The sequence below is a fragment of the Loxodonta africana genome, chromosome 16 (assembly GCF_030014295.1).
Source record: "Loxodonta africana isolate mLoxAfr1 chromosome 16, mLoxAfr1.hap2, whole genome shotgun sequence".
NCBI lineage: Eukaryota > Metazoa > Chordata > Mammalia > Proboscidea > Elephantidae > Loxodonta > Loxodonta africana.
The window spans coordinates 14989100-15012965 of NC_087357.1; positions in this window are offsets into that span (position 1 = coordinate 14989100).

A 23866-nucleotide genomic window follows, 5' to 3' on the forward strand; every position below is an offset into this window, starting at 1 on the left:
TAACATGTATCATTTTGGTTTGTTCTGTTTTGGGTTTGTAGGTACATTTTACCCTCAGTGGAGGTAATAATGGACCAGAGAACGTGACCACAAAAGGCTGAGCAAGTAGGTCCCAGAAAGGGAAAAAGAATCTGACCAAGAGAGGACCTTCCAGCAGGCAGCAATGGGAAGCTGTGAGCATCACAGCCTGTAATGCGAGCAGGTGTGAGTGCCGTGACCACGTACGACTCTTGCCATCTCAAGCCCCAGAAGCCAAGATGACACTGAGCCCTTTTGCAACCCCAGAGCACATGGGACACCACTGGGGCCCTGAGTACTTGGGGGGGGGGTCACATGATTTTCAGATGTTCAGTTGAGTTTATGGCAAATAAGAGGGTTAAGCTGGGATGTGATTAACCTGGGTTTGGGAGCATTGCTTCTCTTGCCCCGTTTGTCAGCCCTTGGGTTTTGTGGGCACCACGCTGCTGCTTATGACAGTGAGGAGTAGATCCAAGACCAGCTGGTCCGAGTGCTGGTTAACACAGCTGGCCGCACGCTGGATGGTGCTCATTCCACAGCCTTGTGCTCCAGGTACTGAGACTGGACCTTTCAAAGCAAAGTTGTCCCCACCATCTTCAAACGTGTAAGCTCAACCTATGACAAAAATGCAGACGCACATCTCCCATGCAGGGTGTCTTCCACGTTTGCCCCTCCTCCTGCTCTCTCCTTAGCATTGCATTTGATGTCAGGACCGCTGGTCCCGTCTCCCCACCCTGCAGCAATGGCAATGCCTCTGAGCAGCCCTTCCTTCCCATGAGTGCATCACTCCTCTAGTGTTGCTGGTACCTCCATTTATCGCTTGCTTGCACTATAATTAGTCATCTAATCAGGTCTGGATTACCCAATAAGCAGGTGGGCACGGACTTACTTGTTCATACTTCCTAAGGTGTAGTGAACAATTTCACCTGTTTTCCACCACATCAAAGATGTGGTGAAACCCTTAGGAAATTGTTGACTACACAGTAATAAGTAAACACAAGGAAGCCCATGCAAGCCTTGCTTAATGTAAGCCTGTATATACGGTCATTGTTGTTGTCCTTAGGTGCGGTCAAGTCAATTCCAACTCATAGAGACCCCATGTACAATAGAATGAAACACTGCCCTGTCCCACACCATCCTCATAGTCATTGCTATGTTTGAGCCCATTGTTGCAGCCACTATGGCAATCCATCTTGATGAAGGTCTTCTTCTTTTTCACTGACTCTCTACTTTACCAAGCATGATGTCCTTCTCCAGGAACTGGTCCCTTCTGACAACATGTCCAAAGTATGTGAGATAAGGTCTCCCCAACCTTGCTTCTAAGGAGCATTCCGACTGTACTTCTTCCAAGACGAATTTGTTTGTTCTTTTGGCAGTCCGTGGTATGTTCAATATTCTTTGCCGACACCACAATTCAAAGGCGCCAATGCTTCTTTGGTCCTCCTTATTCATTGTCCAGCTTTCATATGCATATGAGGAAAACACCATGAAAACACCATGGTGTGGGTCAGGCACTCCTTAGCCTTCAAGGTGACATCTTTACTTTTCAATACCCTAAAGAGGTCTTTTGCAGCACATTTGCCCAACGCAGTGCATTGTTTGATTTCTTAACTGCTGCTTCCATGTGCGTTGATTGTGGATCCAAGAAAATTAAATCCTTGACAACATCAGTCTTTTCTCTGTTTATCATGATGTCACTTACTGGTCGAAGTGTGAGGATTTTTGTTTACTTTATGTTGAGGTATAATCCATACTGAAGGCTATGGTCTTTGATCTTCATCAGTAAGTGCTTCATGTCCTCTTCACTTTTAGCAAGCAAGGTTTTGTCATCTGCATAACTCAGGTTATTAATGATTCTTCCTCCAATCCTGATGCCCCATTCTTCTTCATACACCATAAATGCACAGTACATTGAAGTAAATTGAATCTCACATTAAACAAACAGGGTATTCACACACAGACTACAGGATCTGGGCTTTCGGGTGTTGAGAATTCTCAAACGAAGCAGCTCTGAGCAGGGAGAGAAAGAAACGTCCACAAAGACCTGTGGCCGGTAAGCAATGGGAATACAATACATGTGTGCCCTTGACCATGAAGGCACTGGGCTTTCAGGAAACTCTTCCAGCCTCAGATGGAGCCTTCCACTCACTGTTCCACTCCCCCACATCCATCTCAAGGAGAGAATGGGAGGCCAATTTCTAGATAATTACACAAACTCAGATCATTCAACTGGCTCCGCCAAATTGGATTTGAAGGGGAAAGAAAGCTTAAAGGGAATCATTAACCACCAATACCCTAGGAAATTTAACCTAAAATAATTCATTTCAGCCCAGCCTGCAGAGGTTTGCTAAACAGAAAAAAAAACACAAGCACTCTACTGAAAACATGAAATGGAAGTAATTCTCAGACTCTACTAGGCGTCAGAACTAGCTGGGGGCTTGCTCAAAATGCAGGTATTCTGATTCAGGTGGAGGGGTGAACCCAGGAATCTGCATTTTCACTGCGGGCTGCTTTAAATTGTGCAACTAGGGACATCCTCAGAGCCCTGGAGGTGCAATGGTTAAGAACTCAGCTGCTCACCAAAAGTCGGCTTATTGAATCCACCAGCCACTCCTTGTAAACCCTGCGGGGGCAGTTCTACTCTGTCCTCCAGGGTCGCTATGAGTCAGAATCAACTTGATGGCAATGAGTTTTTAGAGACATCCTCTCTGAAGAAGTGACATTTAAGGAGACACACAAAGATCTGGAAAGAGTATTCCTGGCAGAGGGGACAGTCAGCGCAAAAGCTAAATGTTTTTAAAGAACAGAGGAAGGCTGGTGTGGACGGAACTGAGAGAGAGAGAGAGAATAGTCTACCACAAAGGAGAAGCAGGCAGAGGCCAGCTCATGGCAAACCTTGCAAGTCAGGGGTATGTTTTGATAATTTTATAAATGACACAACCAGGAAAGAAGATAAAATTGGCAAATTCATCAAAGTATTCTGCTTTCTCCTAATGAGTAACATTTTCTCAAGTGGCAATGTATCCAGCTTTAAAAAACAAAAAAACCTAGGTCTCCCAGCATTCCCTGCAGATAGGAGTAGCCATGTTTCCATCTATGAACAACCAAGTTCTGGTCTATGAGACATAAGCAAGAAGAAGTTGTTACGTAAATGGCAGGAGTTGAAGATTCTGGGAAGTTCCCTAAAAATGGAGGTGGGGAGTAACTCAATTGATTTGCACCCTTTGCCCCTTTGCCCCTTCTTCTTCCCTGGAACTTGGATGTGATAGCTGCCACCCCAGCAGTGAGATTGTGACCATGAGGCTAACCTTAAGATTCTAAGCCTTACACTAAGTATAATAGAACAGAAAGATATTACAGCCCGGGTCCCTGATGACTTTTGGACTCACCATTCCAGCCTTGGACTTCCCACCTGTGGATTTCTCCTTAGATAAGAAAAATACCCCCCCACTTGCTTAAGCCACCATTTTGTGAGTCTACTCGACTCATTAATAAAGTGAATACCTCACTCCCCCTTCACAGTTTTCAAGCTTGACTCTATCCCCCGATTATAGCTGTTTTGAAGTTTTAGAAGCAGATTGAACCATCTCCCCAGCCTGTGACCTGCTGTCATGCCCACTCAGCCATTTCTGCTCAAAGATTGGTAGGTGCTGCCTCCACGTCTCACTTCCGACACCTATGGGCAGAGCGCTGGTGCAGTGGTTTCCTCTGTGGAGAACTGTGGTTGGCTCTCTTACAGAAGAGAGCACCAGCCTTTCTGGGAGGCTGACGTCCAGGTTCCACGTAACACGTCTGAGAGCTCAGAGGAACATGATGACCTTTTCAGGGGGCAAACCCTGTTATCTTTGGCTTGGTCTCCTCCCATACAGGTTTTTCCTGAGTAGTACCCAATTTCAAAAACAGTGATAAGCAAATGGAAGACAAAAGCAAATGCAGAGTGGATTAAAAAAAAAATAACCCTGTTTTATAATATCAAGGGAATTAATTAAAGCATAACTGTTTCCATCTAGGACATTTTCAGGCATGTTCAGGAGAGTAAGTTCCTATTGGAATCTCTCAGACACATCACATAACCACAGTGTGAGAAGCCAGGAAGGAGGTGGTTTCAGGACTTGGAGGGGAGCTTTTGTGATGATTAGACTTCCTGAGGTGTGTGTGTTAGACTTTGATTTACAAACTCTGATCCCCTCATCTCACTAGGTTGCATGGCAAGCCCTTAGCATCAGATAATCAATGAAGGATGATTAGGCAACAGAGAGGAGAGAACACTTCTTTTTTTTTTTAATTTTTATTGTGCTTTAAGTGAAAGTTTACAAATCAAGTCAGTCTCTCACACAAAAACTTATATGCACCTTGCTACATACTCCCAATTGCTCTGCCCCTAATGAGACAGTCCGCTCCCTCCCCCCACTCTCACTTTTCATGTCCATTTCGCCAGCTTTTAACCCCTCTACCCACTCATCTACCCTCCAGGCGAGAGATGCCAAATAGTCTCAAGTGTCCACCTGATCCAAGAAGCTCACTCCTCACCAGCATCCCTCTCCAACCTGCTGTCCAGTCCAATCCATGTCTGAAGAATTGGCTTTGAGGATGGTTCCCGTCCTGCGCCAACAGAAGGTCTGGGGGCCATGACCACCAGGTCCATCTAGTCACAGTCAGACCATCAAGTCTGGTCTTCTTATGAGAATTTGGGGTCTGCATCCCACTGCTCTCCTGCTCCCTCAGGGGTTCTCTGCTGTGTTCCCTGTCAGGACAGTCATCGGTTGTAGCCGGGCACCATCTAGCTCTTCTGGTCTCAGGCTGATGTAGTCTCTGGTTTATTGGCCCTTTCTGTCTCTTGTGGAGGAGGGAATACTCTTGATCCAAAAACTTAAAATATATGGGGGAAAAAAGAAAAATATATATACATGCATATCCTTAGATTAAAGTGAAAAGATTTTGACAATGTCTGGTGAGAAAATGCTATTGCCAAGTTAGAAGAAAAAAAAAAAAGAGTAAGTTGAGAAGCTTCTAGGAGATGTTGCCATTGATTCAATTCCAACTCATAGCAACCCTTATAGGACAAAACAAAACTGCCCCATAGGGTTTTCAAGGAGTGGCTGGCAAGTTCAAACTGCTGACCATTTGGTTAGCAGCCGAGCTCTTAACCACTGAGACACCAGGGCTCCAATCATGTAATAAAGGGTCTCCCTAAATTTACTGAATGAAAATAAGATCACGGGGGCAGGTGATGGGGTGGCTTAGTGCTTGGGCTTTGGAGTCAGATCTGGATTTGAAGCCACCACTTCTCAGCTGTGTGGCCTGAGGCAAGTCACATAATCTTTCTAAAGCTCTATGTCTTAATCCATAAAATGGGTAAAGTAATAGTAGCCATGCAGTTAAATGGGATAACACAGCCCTGGCAAGGTCTACTGGTTGATTTTTCCTTGTTGGTAACTTTTGTAATGTTTTTCCTCAATTTCAGGGTTGCTGGGATGCAAGTCATCAAAGGCAGCTGAAGTGTGACCCGAGCTCAGTCACCCAATTCCCACCTGGTCTTGGGACTCAGGAGTCAGTGAAGAGAAAAGGCAGAGGCAGTGTAAACTCCATTCCGTCCTGGTGGCCGTGGCTGTGTCTCAGGTCCAGAGGCAGGGATGCGTCCTGTTCTGCAGGGCCAATGGAGCAGGAGGGGACTGTCACCAGGCTGAAAGTGTGGTTGACTTTTGAGGGTCAGCTCCCCCTGCTCCAGGCCATTACCCAAATATAGTTTTCTAGCCTTCCCACTGGGCTTCCTCATCTCCTCCCCATAAATTCCTTTCCTGCTGTAAGTAACCAGAGTAGGTTTCTTTTGCGTCCAACCGGAAACCCTGGCTGGTACAGCGCTCAAGAACTGTTGGCTGGTATTGTTGGGACTTTAGGGAGTTAATAAATGACATTCCTTTTCTTCTACTTCGGCATTAGGAACTATTTGAAAAATAAGACCCAAATGACCAACATCGGAGTTAAAAATGGCAGCTCTACTCCTCCCTGTTACTGATAAACGCTGACCTGGATGACATGGCTTTCGTGTGCAGCCACAGCGAGGGTCCAAATACTTTAGCATTAAACTTGGCCACTGAAACCAAGCCAGTTGTCATGACTAAACCCCGACTCATGTTGATCCATGTGTGTCAGAGTAGAACTGTGCTCCGTAGGCTTTTCAATGGCTGATCTCCCAGGAGATTCCCAGGTCTTTCTTCCAAGGCTTTCTGTATGGACTCAAACCCCCACCCTTTCCATTAACAGCCAAGCATGTTAACTCTTTGCATCAGCCAGGAACCAGGCACAAGCAGAGCTGAGCAATTGCCCACTTTCTTCATGGTGGGAGACCATTACTCCCCAGCAGAGGGGGGTAAAACAGAACACACCCTCCCTAAAGGCAAACTGGTGCCAAGAGACGCCTGGTCTTTCTCCCAGCTCATCAGCCAGAGGAGCCTCTTCTCCTTCCCCAGCAGGGGGACTAAGGGGTCAGGGCCCATGACTGCTGTGGGAGACCTTTCCTCACCTCTGAGCCTGTCTCCTCAGTGGCAATTATTAACACGCTTATTTAAAATACAACCTGGGTTTCAGTCAGCTCCCTTCTGGTAAGGTTTTTCTTTCACGTTGGTAGTGGTGGCAAATGTAAGACTAGATCTCCTAACAAGGAACTTAAAACCCCTGGGCTATTTATTTTCACTTAAAAGAAAATGGGTCCTGACTGTTATGCCACATTTCAAGTAAACGCCCTGCACAGAAAGTTTATTGGCTGCCTCAGCTGCGTTCCTGTTTGGGGCCTGCTCTGCATTTCTGTATCAGAAAGTAAGCTTCAAGGGAAAAACCACGACGGAGTCTCTGAGGAAAAAGCACTGGGCGGAATTTCATTTTGTTATCTCAGCTCTTTCTCCCCTACTACAAGCTTTCTTCAGAATTCCATCCACATTTTAACAGTGAGAAATGAACCCAGTGAGGTCTTTGGAAATTCTGACTCAACTCAAGCAGTGTATGAGGAAGGATGAATCTGTCCAGCCTACACAAGAGAGTATGGAAGGCTGAGACATAGCAGAACCCAGGATATATTCCGAATCTTTTCCCCACACCATAATCCAGCCAAGCGAATTATTTGGCGAGCTACGTGGATCATAAAAAAATAATTTGATTAACCATGTCTTCCATTTCATTCATTTTATCAATATATTTGTAACTTTATATACATAAATATATATATCCATCATGGTACAAAGGTTATCTACTCAGCTGTTAACCAAAACGTCAGAGGTTTGAACCCACCTACCAGCTCCCCGGGAGAAAGACTTGGTGTAATGGATTGAATTGTGTCCCCCCAAAATATGTTTCAGCTTGGTTAGGCCATGTGTGGTTGTCTTCCATTTTGTGATTTTCCTATGTGTTAATCTGCCTGTGGTTAAGAGGATTAGGGTGGGATTGTAACACCACCCTTACTCAGGTCACCTCCCTGATCCCATGTAAAGGGAGTTTCCCTGGAGTGTGGCCTGCACCACCTTTTATCTCTCAAGAGATAAAGGAAAGGGAAGCAAGCAGAGAGTAGGGGACCTCATACCACCAAGAAAGCAGCACCAGGCGCAGAGCATGTCCTTCAGGCTCGGGTCCCTGCACCTGAAAATTTCCTCAATCAGGGAAGATTGAAGAGCCGACAGAGAGAGAAACCCTTCCCCTGGAGCCGACGCCCTGAATTTGGACTTTTAGCCTATTTTACTGTGAGGAAAAAAATTTCTGTTTGTTAAAGCCATCCATTTGTGGTATTTCTGTTATAGCAGCACTAGATGACTAAGACACTTGGCAATCTCCTTCCGTAAAGATTACAGCCAAGAAAGCCCTTTGGGGCCATTCTACTCTGTCACATGGGGTTACTAAGAGTCAGAAATAGACTTGATGACACCAAACAACAACAAGAACACACACATGCATACACATACACACACACACACACACACACACACACTGGCTAAATTATCCATTTATACACACACACACATAAACCTGATACAATATCACTTTCAAGTGTGTTGGTTCCAAAACCATTTTCCTGCTCATTTCCTCCTCAAATTGGCTGTGTTTTTTTTTTTTTTTAATTTAAATTACCTTTTCTGTGGAAGTTGCTTTCGGGTTCATTCTATCTCCCTTTTCTTATTATAATGATATTTAACTTGCATTTTCATTTCAAGCCATTATGTAGTTATTGTTTAGGGCCTAGACACTAATCTGCTTCTGCCTGTCCCTCAAATATCAATGGTTTTGCCATACTGGAATTGAAAAAAAATTTAAAAAAGGGATTTCATATCTAAGCTGTGACTAGAATGCAACAGAATGTTTGCTATCCATTAATTTCTTGTTTAATTCTTTGGAAAATGCAATTAAAAAAAACAGGCAAGAAAATCAGTTCCTGCTTCTCCATGATGAACACTGGTCAGACAGCTATTATGCAGAACTACTAAGAGACCAAGCACTGGTGGGACTTAATAATTCCTGGTGTTCTGGCAGGTGTCTTAGTTATCTAGTGCTGCCGTAACAGAAATACCACAAGTGGACGGCTTTAACAAACGAATTTATTCTCTCACAGCCTAGGGGTCTCCAAGTCTGAATTCAGGGTGCCAGGTCCAGGGGGAAGGATTTCTCTCTCTCTTGCTTCTGGCCAGAGGTCCTCATTCTCTATCTTCCCCTGGTCTAGGAGCTTCTCAGTGCAGGGACCTCAGGTCCAAAGGAAACACCCTGCTCCCAGTGCTTCTTTCTTAGTTGTATAAGGTCCTTTTCTCTCTGCTCACTTCTCTTTCCTTTTATCTCTTTTAAGATAAAAGGTGATGCAGGCCACACCCCAGGGAAACTCCCTTCACATCAGATCAGGGCTGTGACCTGAGTAAGGGTGTTTTATCCCACCCTAACCCTCATTAACATAACCTAATCATGCCTTATTAAACACAAACAGAGATTAGGATTTATAACACATAGGAAAATTACATCAGATCACAAAATGGAGGACAACCACACAATACTGGGAACCATGGCCTAGCTAAGGTGACACATTTTTAGGGGGGACACAATTAAATCCATGGCAGGAGGGCTTGTTTTCAAAGCAAAAAAAAAAAAAGGTGGAACTAACTCCTTGCTTAAATAATCCTCATCTATTTGTCTTCCCTGGACTTTATGATGGTCCTTCTGCTAGATAAAGCCCTGGATAAGCTATAATTCAGAGTGACTTAATTAGCTTTAATAATACACTCAGCTACGCTTAGTCCTTCTGGAGATTTATTTCAACATGGGGCATAAATTGGCAAATGCCTACAACAGGGAATGCCTGCTTATCGCTCTCACCTCTGGACTCTCAGAGAATCAAAGAAACATCACCAGCCTCTTCCATCTTCAATTTCCCACTGGTGATTCTCCCTCAGCCTCCTGCTGAGCAATGAAAGACACCGTCTTTTGATCCAGTCAGTACTCAACATATTGGCATTGTCTCAGAAAAAAAACTTCTCTGCTCCTTCCAAAACCTATTTCTCTCTTTTGAATTAGTAAGTGGGCCCTTTTCATCTGCATAAAAAGTTCACTATTACAAAGACAGCCTAAACTTACATTCACCTGTATGATTTGCCTTTAAGGAAAACAAAACCTGCCTCCCACAGCTCTCAAGAATGAACTTAAAACACTTTTTTGCTCGCTCACGGAATGTTCCAGAAAATTGCAGGTTTTTTTTTTTTTTTTAATAACTTGGAGTTATTTCTATTTAACGATTTATTCTTCTTCTGAAAAAGTACTAATACAAATCTTTGTAACAAGGTAATATTTGGGAACACGTACCAGCTTAAGACATTTGTCCATGTTTTTAAGGAATTAAATCATTAGAAGATGAGTTTAAAAACAGAATGACTTTAGAGACTGCCAATAAGTATATACCATCCTAACCTGGACAAATTGCTTCCCTTATTTTAAATATTTGCTATTTTTACTGTTTGTTTGTCTCCTCCATCGCAGACAGACACTTGACCGAGTCAGTAAAAGCAAAATGTCAGGTAACTAAGATTCATGAGCGACTCAAAAGATAACATAATTTCCAAATATTCTTTCCCAAAATTTTAACATTTTCCCAGGTTGGTCAGAGCTTACTTATATTTAAAATCTGAATTTTTCTTTTTTTTTTTTATTTCACTTTACAAGCTAATGAGAAATCTTAGAAAAACTATGAAATATTTTCATTTCAACCATCAATGCATCAGTGTGAAGATCGTCTGAGCAATGATATACACATTTTCTAGGATAGTCTCCTGATCTGACACTGGGAGACAATCACAAAAATTCTGTCTGAAGCACTATTTGCAAATAATAAACTGCTGATTTTCGACAGTGGAATTAATAAGCAAAAAAAACCAAACCAGTTGCCATGAAGTCAATTCCGACTCATGGCAACTCCATGTGTGTCAGAGTAGAACCGTGTTCCATAGATGATTTTTTCAGAAGTACATCACCAGCCTTTCTTCCAAGGCACCACTGGATGGAATTGAATTGCCAACCTTTTGGTTAGTAGCCAAGCACTTAACCATTTGTAACACCCAGAAACTCCTACTTGAATTAACAGGTATGGTGAAATGCAAATATCAGGTATCACAACAATTTTGCCTGATGAAGCCCAGAAAAATCAGGCTGGACCAGGGAAGAATCACATATAAGGCTGAGTGGCTGGGATTAGCCCTTCTTTAAGGGTACATACAATGCTCTTAAAAATCGAGTTGGTCCATCTCCCTCCTATGAAAACATGAAAGATCCAAGGTAAAGCATAGCAAGTGTCATAAGAAATGGAGGGTGGGTAAGTGAAAGGGTGGATGGGTAGTTGGGAGGAAGGGAGGGAGGCAGGGAAGAAGGGAGGGAGGCTGGGAAGAAAGTAGGGAGGGAGGGAAGAAGGAAGGGAAGGAGAGAAGGAGGAAAGGAGAGAAAGGAAGAAGACTCACTGGAAGGAAATCCAATTCAGTTTTCATAATTTTGAAAATAAAATCAAGGATAACATTAATAAAGGAAGAAAAAAAAAAGGCAGTTTTCAATAAAAGGAAATAAAGAATGAAATCCTACCCCTGCCTCAGGACAAACAGCTGCTTCCCCAGTCTCAAGCCCCAAGCACTTCAGCAACAGGCTGAGCCTTGCTCTGTCTCCAGAGTTCACAAAGAAGAAGAGAAAATAAAACGAAGATGATTAAAAAAGAGAGCAGTGCAGGAGAGGGCTCTCCCACAAGAATCAAACTGAATGAAACGAAATCTGAAATGTGCCAATACAAAGTTACCATTTAAGGTAAGATGAGGACTAAGATCAGCTATCCAATGAACTTATTTAATGCCAAAACGTCTCAGAGAATTGTCAGTAATTGGGGAAACTGGTTCTTTGGTAAAGGGGAACAGTGAGGGAAGAGGAAAGGGCTGCTCGGCTGAATTAAGTTGTAAAAATTTAAATTCTTTAAAAAGCCTAACCAGTCTACCTTTGAGAGTGGGGGTCAGTCCATTCCATTCAAATCCCTAACCCTCCTCCTCATCATGCCTGGCTGTGATCTAGATCCTTTGCGGTTCCTCTCCCCTTGGGGTCACGTCACCAGTGGAGAAAGGACTTGCCAAGACTAAGAGCCAGGTTGTATTTATTTGCTATTGACCTTTATGCTGTGCACAGCCTAGTAAAATGACATATCAGAGCTGTCCTAGAGAAAAAGAAAATCAAAACAAGAAAGTCAACCATCACAACCAAAAAAAAAAACCTACTGCTGTCAAGTCAGTTCTGACTCATAGCGACACTACAGGACAGAGTAGAACTGCCCCATGGGGTTTCCGAGGCTGTAGTTTTACAGAAGCAGATTGCCACATCTTTCTCCCATAGAGCAGCTGGTGGGTTTAAACCACTGACATTTTGGTTAGCATCCAAATGCTTTAACCACTGTGTCACCAGGGCACAAGTAATATAAATACTGTTACTGATCATTAACTGAGCCGCGAGCTTCCTGCTGGTCAAAGCAAAACAGGAAAGATGATGGGAAAACATTTCTCGCTTGATCATTGGACAGATTAAAAAAGGAAACACACACATACTCCTGGATTCCTCGCTTCCCTTGCTCTTCACAATCAATAAGCGAAGCCTGTCAGTCTTGTCACCCTCTTTCCACCCCTTTTCTCCACTCCCATCCCCATCTCGCCAACTCTGCCTCATACAGCCAGCTGGACTCTTTCAGGCATCCACTTATCAAGCCTCCTGCCTTCTCTCTCAGCCTCTTCTGGTTTATCTCTCACACCTACCAATCTGTCTTAGTTCCTTGGTGCTGCTGTAACAGATGATACCACAAGTAGGTGGTTTTAACAAACAGAAATTCATCTTCTCATAGTTCAGGAGGCTTTTTTTGTTGTGGTGGTGGTGGTTGACTCGCTCGTTTTGATTTTCTCTTTCTCTAGGACAACTGATATGTAGTTTTACTAGGCTGTGCAGGAGGCTAGAAGTCTGAAATCAGGACACAGAAGTCTCTCTCTCTGTCCACTCTGGGGGAGAATCCTTGTCTCAGCTCCTCTAGCTCCAGTGTTCTTTGGTTCCTCGGAGATCTCCACGTGGCATCTGTCTTACCCCATTTGCGCTTACTTCTCTTTGTGTCTAATTCGCTCTTGTTGTATCTCAAGTCATTAGGTTTAAAACACACCCTACACTGATATAGCCTCGTTAACATAACAAAGAAAATCCTACTCCCAAATGGGATTACTTCACAGGTTTTGGGGTTAGGGTTCTGTCATGGATTGAATTGTGTCTCCCAAAAATATCTGTCAACTTGGCTACGTCACGATTCGCTTGTACAATTATGATTGTCTACCATTTTACCATCTGATGTGATTTCCGTATGTGTTGTAAATCCTATCGGCTGTTATATTGATGGGATCTACAAGGTAGCGTCTTAAGCCAATCTCTTTTAAGATATAAAGGAGAAGTGAGCGGAGAGACATGGGGACTTTATACCACCAAGAAAGCAGCGCAGGGAGCAGAGTGCCTCCTTTGGACCTGAGGTTCCTGCGCTGAGATGTTTCCACACCAAGGGAAGACTGATGACGAGGACCTTCCTCCAGAGCCAACAGAGAGAGAGAGCCCTCCCCTGGAGCCGGTACCCTGAATTCGGACTTCTAGCCTACTGGACTGTGAGAGAATAAACTTCTCTTTGTTAAAGCCATCCACTTGTGGTGTTTCTGTTATAGCAACACTAGATGACTAAGACAGATTCCAACACATAATTTTGGGGGGGGACACAATTCAACCATATCATTGTCTGATCATGTCATCGCCCAGTGGGTTTCCCCACCTACGGAGAGAGAAAACAGAGTGCCTTTGGGCAGAGGCTGAGGGCCAGGGAGAGGCATGCCTGTGAGCACAGCTGGGGAAAGGCTATCCTGATGGAAGAACTGTATCCTGAGTGTTCTCGGGCCTGAATTGTAACTGTTACTTCCCTAATAAACCCCGTAATTGTGAGTGCGGTCTGTGAGTTCTGCGGGGCCATTGGATGAATTATTAAACCCAGTAGAGAGTGCTATGGCAGAATTGGTAGAGATGGCCGAGAGAGCAGGCTTGTCTGGCCTCCAACTCATGGGAGTCAGCCTTGCGCTGTTGACCTTGGTTCTCCTTCCCCTTGTGGGGTTGCAGGAGGTCAGACATGGCCCCGAGTAGTTTTTACAGGAATATATCATTAAATGAAAAGGTTGACTCAAAAAGTACACAGAAGAGCAAGTACTAAGGAATAAGATTGTTTTTTGGTGGAAGGAATGGTTGATAATTTTTGTGTTGTTTTTGTCTATATTTTCTATAATGAACATTTTAGAAAATATTATTGCTTTTATAAATAGACAAAAAGAAAGAAAAATCTTCTTTCAGTGGGGAGGACGACAGGGATGAAACTCCAAATTTTTTGCATAAGAGACTCATCATTCATGATCTCACTCCTGCCTTCTTCTCTCCAGCTTCACTTCCTGCCGCTCCCACGTTGGTCCTTTATCTGCCAATAATCCTGCTGTAACTCTGTAGCCTTTCACACAGGTGATGCTCTCTCAGACCTCTCTGCTTCTCAGGTGCTTTTCTCCCTGCCTGACATGTCCTTCTTTAGCTTTCCTATTTGACAAACAATTTTCTGATGATAATTTGGCTTCCCATGGGGCCCTCACCTAGGGAGAGGACATTCTGGCCACAGGATTCAATTGCCTGATCTCACTTCATAATTTAAAAAAACAAAAGTTGCCATGAAGTTGATTCCAACTCACGGCAACCCCATGTGTCAGAGTTCTACTGTGCTTCATAGGATTTCCTATGGCTGATTTTCTGGAAGCAGATCTCCAGGCCTTTCTTCCAGGTTCCACTGGGTGGATTTAAACTTCTAAGTAGGTTATGAACCATTTGCCCCACCAGGGCCCCTGCCTTCACTATAGCACCCCTCAATGTAAATTAGTAAGAACTTTTGCTTTTATAAATCAGGATCCCTTTGCTTGGTCACGGTAAGCCACCCCTGGAAGAGACACTCCAGAAGTCTCAACAAATCAGGGGCTTAGTTCACACAGGCAATGCCCAGGTTCTTGATCACGGGTAAAATCAGCAGATGCATCCCGTGAGCCTTCTTGAAACAGCCAGTCCAGGAGCCTTCATCCCTGACAAGAAACCACCCAGCAACACTCTTTTGGCCAGGCTGAAGCTCCAGTTTTCCATGATTGTTGTTGAAAACCTCTGTAACTGAATTATTTGAGTAAGCCAGGAAGCTTCACTCCAACTGTGCCAACGACAGAGATTTCATCATACTATACATCAGTGGGAGAATGGCTATGTCCAGAGATAAAGCCTTGTACTTTTAGTCACTCAGCATACAGTTTTGAGCACTGTGTCTGAGCTGTATGTGTGTGTTAGGTGTGCATGTATTGTGAGTATGAGGCAGTGTGTGTGTTAGGTGTATATGTAATGTGTGTGTGAAACTGTGTGTGTGTTAGGTGTGTGTGTAATGTGTGTGTGAAACTGTGTATGTTAGGTGTGTATGTATTATGCATGTGAGACAGTGTGTGTGTTAGGTGTGTATGTATTGAGTGTGTGAGGTAATGTGTGTGTGTTAGGTGTGTATGTATTGTGTATGAGGCACTGTGTGTATGTTGTGTTGTGTGTGTGATGCAGCGTGTGTGTGTGTGTTAGGTTTGTATGTATTGTGTGTGTGAGGCAGCATGTGCGTGTGTTAGATGTGTGTGTACATTGTGTGTGGGTCAGAGTGCATGTGTGTTAGATGTGTATATATATTGTGTGTGTGTGAGGCTGTCTATGTGTGTTAGGTATGTATGTATTATGTGTGAGGCAGTGTGTGTGTATTGTGTATGTGTGAGGCAGAGTGTATGTGTGTGTTAGGTGTGTATGTATTTTGTGTGCGAGGCAGTGTGTGTGTATGTTAAGTGCGTATATATATTGTGTGTGAGACAGAGTGTGTGTGTATATATATATTGTGTGTGAGGAGGGTCATGTGTGTTAGGCGTGTATGTATTGTGTGTGTGAGGCAGTGTGCATGTGTGTTAGGTGTATACGTATTGTGTGTGTGAGGCAGCGTGTGTGTATGTTAGGTGTGTATATATACATATTGTGTGTGAGGCACTGTGTGCGTGTGTTAGGTGTGTACATATATTCTGTGTGTGAGGCGACGTGTGTGTGCGTGTGTGTTGTGTGTGGCATATGAATAAGGAAAACACAGTTTATGCCCTCGCTGTGGCTTATTCAACCTGACAGCGTGGCCTCTTCAGTGAAGAACCGCATTTCTTAGATGATTTTTTACTCACCAAACCACCTCCAATTGCAAATATAAATGGAAGGGAAAAGAAATACAACAGGAGCAGACACTGAGCAAGAATTCTGACAGTTCTGGCAGAAACTACATCAACATCCAGGCCCCTGCCCATCCTGGTCAGAAATATTATTTCTAAAATGCAATCACTGTAACATAAGATGCTAGAGGTAAAAAAAAGTCGCCTACAAATAGCCTGCCTTGAGCAGTTGTCTTCAGCCGGACTTGCGCCTGGCCCTTAGTGACCCACTCTGGTTCGCTTTGGGGAGTAATGCCCTGTCTGAGGTTCTCTCCTGCTTTTAGAATGAATTTTTAATTCATCTCCAGAAAGGGAACCTGAGTCAGCACAGTTTACACTCTTGACCACTTTGATGAAGAGAAAAATGGCAGCCGTGGAAGCATACTTCTCTAGTCAAAAGAGCCAAAGGCAAAGATAAAATAGATAAACCCCAAGGACAGGCTTCTTCTTTTTGCCAGACTCAAGGACAGATTTGAAGCTGCGCCCAAAAGTAGTTTCCACCAAGTGCAAGGGTGAACCCAAGCTTATATCCGAGTTAACAGCCTAAGTCACAAATGTTCAGTTCCACCTGAGCGAGCAAAAGCCATGAATGGTGATGATGATGGAGACGCTACGTTTATGGCCCAGTCTCCTGTTGTCTACACTGCTTCTGCCTCAAGAAGGACGGGCATTAAAACATCTTCAATCTCACTAGTAATTATGGAAATGCAAATTAACACGGAGCTATCTTTTCCATCTGTCAGGCTGGCACAGGGTTTTAAAACGCTATTACCTAGTGCTGACAAGGGTCGGGGAGTAAGCACTGACACTCCACCGGAGGGAGCGAAAATTGGTACAGCTTTTAAGAAGACAGTGCTTCAACATGCATCATAAGGCTTAAAATTTTGTACACTGAATCAGCTTGTATTTTCTTTTTTTTGTTTTTGGATGAGAAAACAGAAAATCCAATTCCTAATGACTTGAACAGTAAGGAAACCTATTATCTCACAATACAAGAACTGCGGCAGTAAGAAGCTTTGGGGCTAGACGATTCAGAAACATGGTGACATCATCAAACACCGAGGTTCTGGCCATTTTTCTGCTCTGCCAGCCTAGCTTGTTGATCCACTCGCCTCACAGACACAGAATGGCTTCCTGCAGCACATTTTCACACACTAACATCCAAAGGCAGAAAAATAAAAAAAGAAGCAAAGCACACCTCTTTTTTTGTATCACCTTAAGATGCAGGAAGTCTTTTCCCAAAGCTCCCTAACAGACTGCCCTGTCTACCATTTCATTGGCCTAAATCAGTTCTCAAAATATGATTCTTGGACTGGCAGCACCTGGGAACTTGCTAAAAATGCAAAATCTCAGAACTACTGAATCAGAGACCCCAGAGTGGAGCTGATTCTGATGCTCAAGTTGGAGAACCACTGGCCTAAATCAATCGATTGACAAGGGGAATAAAATGACCACAAACGGCTTCAGGCCAATCATGACCCAGTGAGTCCCTTAGGCTGGTGATGAGGTCTCCTTTCCTGTGCACAAAGCTCAGCCTCTCTGACCTCCAGCCTACCTGCCCCGCTGCACACTGAGCCCTAACACACTGCATTCCGTAGCAGCTAGGAGGGTTTTCAGCTGTGAGAAGAGAATTCCTAACTCAAAATACCTTCAACAATAAAGGGGTTTATTGACTCATAATAAGTGTGAGTGTAAGGTGTGTAAGAGTTAATTCAAATGCTTTACTTCTCAGTCTAAGCTGTAGATAGATTCCTTCTCGTTTTTCTTCTCTCTTTTTCTCTTTGTGGGGAGTGAGAAAGGGGTGAGACCCTGTGCTAGTTTTGCACAAACTCTTTGATACTGTTCCCTTTGAAAGGTAGGACTTGATTGTCCTTCCCTTGAATATGGGCTGTACTTAGTCACTTTCTTCTAAGCATCAGAACGTGGGAGAAATGAGGGTGTATGACTTTCAGGACTAGGTCATAAAAGATACTGTGGTCTCCTCCTTGCTGCTCTCTCTCTTGGATCACCTGCTCTGGGGGAGGCCAGCTGTCATATTGTGATTACTCAGCAACTCTGGGAAGAAGTCTATGTGGTGAAGAACTGAGGCTTCCTGCCAACAGCCACAAGAGTGAGCCACCTTGGAAGTGGATCCTCCAGCCTCCATCAAGCCTTCAGATGACTGTGGCCCCAGCAGACATCTTTACTACAAACCCATGACTCATGACAGATTCTGAGCCAGAACCATCCAGCTAAGCTGCTCCAGAATTCCTGACTCACAGAAACTTGAGGTAACGTTGTTGTTGTTAAATGTCGTCGAGTTGGTTCCAACTCATAACGACCCTATGTACAACAGAACGAAACACTGCCTGGTCCTGCACCATCCTCACAATCATTGCTGTGCTTGGGCCTATCATTGTAGCCACTGTGTCAATCCATCTCGTTGAGAGTTTTCCTCTCTTTCACTGACCCTCTACTTTACCAAGCATGATGTCCTTCTCCAGGAACTGATCCCTCCTGATAATATGTCCGAAGTATGTGAGAAGAAGTCTTGCCATCCTTGCTTCTAAGGTGCATTCTGCTGCGCTTCTTCATTCTCCCAACAGTCCACAGTATATTCAATATTCTTTGCCAACACCATAATTCAAAGGCATCAATTCTCCAGTCTTCCTTATTCATTGTCCAGCTTTCACATGCATATGAGGTGATTAAAAATACCACGGGTTGGGTCAGAAACACTTCAGTCCTTAAAGTCACACTTTTGCTTTTTAATACTTTAGAGAGGTCTTTGGCAACAGACATGCCCAATGCTGTATGTTGTTTGATTTCTTGACTGCTGCTTCCATGGCTGTGGATTGTGGATCCAAGTAAAATGAAATCCTTGACAACTTCGATCTTTTCGCCGCTTATCATGATGTTGCTTATTGGTCCAGTTGTGAAGATGTTTGTTTTCTTTATGTTGAGGTGTGATCCATACTGACAGCTGTAGTCTTTGATCTTCATCAGTAAGTGCTTCAAGTTCTCTACCTTAAATTTTTTTTTTTTTTTTAAGCTGCTAAGTTTTGGGATAATTTGTGATACAACATTAAATAACTAATAGAGACCCCTAGCTCAATTGCTTGGGCTCCTGGAAGCACAAGCGTTCAATTTTACTTTATAATCTTTTCTTCTTCCCAGGACAAGTACAATTCCCCAGTAGGGGTACATTAGGGGTAATTTAGCCCATTTTCTTTCCATATTCAGGCCCTATTGCTGATTCTGGTCCACTGTGTGGAAATCACTTCTTGTCTTATGTTGAGTATTTTTATTTAGATTACCCGGCATCCCTTTCTGCCTCTAATTTCTGTAACCTCTTCTTGATCTTTGCCACTTTGCTATTCTGCATTCTAACAGGGATCTACTGTAAAGAGACTCTGCCTCCTACACCAGTGACTCTAGTAGTAGAAATTTCTAGCTGAGTGTCACGGGCAGAGGAAAAGTAGGAAGACTTATGATTCAGGGGGGAGTTTGGCAGTAGCCAACAAATCTCACTTCAAAAGAAAAGTAATTTTACCTATGGTAGGGACTACCTGCTCTGAAATCAGCATTTTCTGGAACTTCACAGCAAATCAACATCACCTTTCCTGCAGGCAGCTCAATTCCTCTGACAGAGCCAAGGCATTCTGCTTGGAGTAAAGGTGGCCAATGACTCTAGGCCTGTGTTACCAGAATGTGCTTGTACAAGCTTCCGGTGGATGGGTGCCGGCAGGGTCGGAGGTTCCGTGGGAAAATGAAGCCAGTCCAGCAGATGCTTATGCCTGTAAACTCCAACAGCCACACTGGGTACCCAGGCTGGAACTCAGACCTTAAGCCAGTGTTCCTTGAGTGTGGTGAAAGAACCACCCAGACCAAAAACCACACCAAACCCCTTGCTATCGAGTCGATTCCGACTCATAACCCTAGAGGACAGATTAGAACTGCCTCATAGGATTTCCAAAGAGCACCTGGTAGATTCGAACTGCCAACCTTTTGGTTAGCAGCCAAACTCCTAACCACTAGTGCATGTTAAAAACCCAGCTTAGTTCAACCTCATCTGTGGTCCACTGATTCTGAATCTCTGGGATAAATATCTGCATGTTTAGAAGACTCTAAGGCAATTTTGATATACTGTAACTTTTGAAAACTAAAGCTTTTTACAAAAAAATTGAAGTATGATTTTCATACAATAAAATCCACAGATCTTTGACAATTAAGTGACTTTTGACAGTGGTAGACACATGTGAAACCACCACCCCAGACAAAATGTAGAAGAACATTTCCATCACCCCAGAAAGATCCCTCTCGCCCTTTTTCAGTCAGCCCTCAACCACAGCAGTCATGACTCTTAGGTTTCTATCATCGTAGAGAATTTTACCCAGAGCTATTGCTTTTTGAAGGCACCCTGTTGTGCAATGGTTAAGGGCTCGGCTGTGAACTGAAAACTTGGTGGTTCAAACTCACTAGCTGCTCTGTGGGAGAAAGACCTGGCAATCTGCTCCCATAAAGATTACAGTCAAGAAAGCCCTGTGGGGCAGTTCTACTCGCTCATATAGGGTTACTCTGAGTCAGAATCAACTTAGTGGCAAACAATAACAACATTGCTTTTTGAAACATTAAAGCAAAAAAAAAAAGTCTGTCACTTAAGGGAGCCCTGGTGGCACAGTGGTTAAGAGCTACGGCTTGCTATGGCTGCTAACCAAAAAGTCAGCAGTTCAAATCCACCAGCCACTCCTTGGAAACCTATGGGGCAGTTTTACTTTGTCCTATGGGGTTACTATGAGTCGGAATCTACTTGACAGCAATGGGTTTGGGTTTGGGTCACTTAAGAGCTCTAAGCACCATATTTTTACACAAATAACACATGCCTTCTGAGTTTGTTTGCCAACCTCGCCCTCCCTCCCTCCACCTGTGAGGCGAGGTATTTTCATATGTGCCGCTACACCAATTTGTTTTTACATGTTGTGGTTGGCAAACAAACATATAAGGCACGCATTATTTGGGTAAAAATACGGTAAGCCATTTCTGCTTGGCAAGAGGAAAAGACTTCAACAGACCTTTGGAGGAGACTATTCCATTTTTTTTCTGAAACAATCAGTCAAATGGGCCTCTTAGCAATGCAAATATACAGCCCTCCAAACTGGAAATAGGACCTCAAGTAGCTGAAGCTGCATTGGGAGAGTGGAAAATATTTCTCTGCTGCAGGCAATGTCGCAGAGCTTAAATTTTGTAGGAAAAATGAGTCAAGGACAGTAGAGAAATTTCGGTGGCATCTGTTCCTGCCAAGCCCTTTGGACAGTGTCCAGCCCAGGGTTGGAGGGTGTGTATGTAAGTTTTAGGATCTGAGGTACTGACATATCTAAATTAGGTGACTTTAGACCTAAATTAAGAAGTTCCATTCTGAATTAAACTAAGATGTTCATTTCTGCAGTAGAGTCTGCAAAGGCTATCTGCCACATATATGTCCTGACTATGTCTCTTCTCTGCTCTTCTAAAGAAATCATTCAGGCTTTTGTCAAGATTTACTGCTTGAAAAACAAAAGCCAGAACTTCTAACCTAAATAAAGAATTACCCTGTGCCTGTGGAGGATATTTACACTTCAAAAGGCTTTACTTCACTTGCTATCTTAACTGCGCTTGAGCCCTAACTCACTCTTAGACAGACAAGCAATGCTTACATTTCAAAAAGCTTCAGATTTAGGGTTAATTCTTTCCTAAAACTAAAAAAAAAAAAAAAATTTTTTTACTTTTAACCAAATGGTTGTTTTTACATTTCAAAAACTTCAATTAAGTTTGAGGAGGCCTGCGATTCATCACTAAACTTCCACATCAAAAATGTTTACACAGCTCGCTTTAGAAACCTTGCCTTAGTCAAGTTGTAGCAGGAAATAAAAAAGTAATGTTAAAAGTTTATGTTAAGAAAGTTTAGAGCATGTTTGTAACTTGACAACCCCTTGTAAATCTTCACTCTACATTTCCCGAGCTTGTGAGCACAATCCTTTGTTTGCTTCACCTAATAAAAAGCCCCCTTGCTCCTTGCGAGCTAGAATACTTCAGCATCCCACTTTCCTGGATGTCTATGTGATTCCCCATTTCATGAGATGTTGTAAGTTTAATATTTCACTATAACAAGGCAAAGGGCCGAAAGTGAATGGGATTGTTTTCCTGAGAAATCTGGTGACACTCTGGGCTCAGACAAGGATCCTCACCAACCCCCAGCAAGGGCAGCTGTTATAAATGGCATGTTTTCCCATTATACTTCCTAACTAATGTATTGCTGGCATATAGGAAAGCAATACTGATACACATATTGATACAAAATGTTGATTTTGTACCTGGCCACTCCATTGGATGACTTGTCTTATTAGTTCTGATAGCTTTCCACTTAATTTGCCTGGGTTTTCTAAATCCATAATATCTTCTGAAAATAAGGAAACTTTCTTTTTCCTTTCCAATTGCTGCAACTTTTTTCAAGTTTTTCATCTTATCGTTTTGACTATTATTTAATTATTCCAAGGTTTGTTAGAATGAAAACCTTAATGTTGAATTTTTTTTACCAACCTTGAGAATGATGGATTTGGGAACAGAGCAGCTACAATCAGAGCAATCAGCAAAGGGGCCACACTAGTAGTTTGTGTGTGATTGATAATGAATAACTGATTATGACTGAGAAAACAGAGAAGGGACTTATCCAAGACATATTTTTGATGAAAAAAAATGTTGGATTGTGATGTGAGAAGGTCAAAACAATATAGAGCTCCCAAAGCTGGTAGCTTAATTGACAATAACCATGCAAAGAACTGTATCTTTAATCAACCCTGCTATTCCTTATAACTTATTCATCTTAAATGAGGTGAAAAGAATGAAATTAAGTATGCATCTCAGTTTGGGACAGATTCATGATGGAGGATTCAAGACAAATTAGCAAATAGTCTTATTCTCTACTGTACGTCTATAATGTGACCGTTAATCAACCAACAAGCAAAACATGTTTTAATAACACTTAATCTTGATTAGCCCAGTTTACGAAGCAAGCTTTCTTTTCCTTCTGGATCTCAGATGCATAGGATTAGCAGGATAACTCCCTTTAGTCAGTTTGTGGTAGACTACCATCAAGAATCCATGAACAGCCCTATATTTATCCTTAATACAGTACTTCAAAATTCTATTTTTGTCCCCTTCACCCCTGTTCCTAATCCCATTCTCATTCTACTACATGAATACACTCCTATGTATTTCACATAGAGCTGCCCTCTATAACATTATTTACATTCAGAGACATCCTTAACAATACTAATAAAAAAAAAAAAATACTAATTAGCATGGGTCATTTTTTTTTTTCCCACAAATAGGATCATGCTGGATATTTCATTTGCCTTTTACTTTTTTTGTTCAATATTATATGTTTAATATATATTCATTTATGTGTGTGCATATATATACACACGTAGAGTATTAAGTTTAACAATAAAATGAACACCTGGTGACCCACCTCCTACTGTTAGACTTCCAGTTCCATAGAAACCCCAGGGTGCCCCACCTGATCCGATCAACCTCCCCTCCTCCAATAGGTAACCACTATCCCAAATTTTTGCTTATTATTTTCTTATCTTTCTTCATCAGGAAACCCTGGTGGTGGAGTGGTTAAGTGCTACAGCTGCTAACTAAAAGGTCAGCAGTTCAAATCCACCAGGTGCTCCTTGGAAACTCTATGGGGCAGTTGTACTCTGCCCTGTAGGGTCGCTATGAATCAGAATCAACTCAACAGTGGCAGGTTTAGTTTTGGGTTTTTTTCTTCATCATACATACCACATACCCCTAAATAATATATTCTTTATAGCTTTGCATGCTTTTAAACTTTACATAATGAAATTATACTTCATGTATTTTTTCAGCTACTTAAAAAAATTTTTTTTATTGCAGTCAAATATATATCACAAAACATTTACCATTTCAACCATTTTTAATTCGGTAACACTAATTACGTTCACCATATTGTTCAACAATCACCA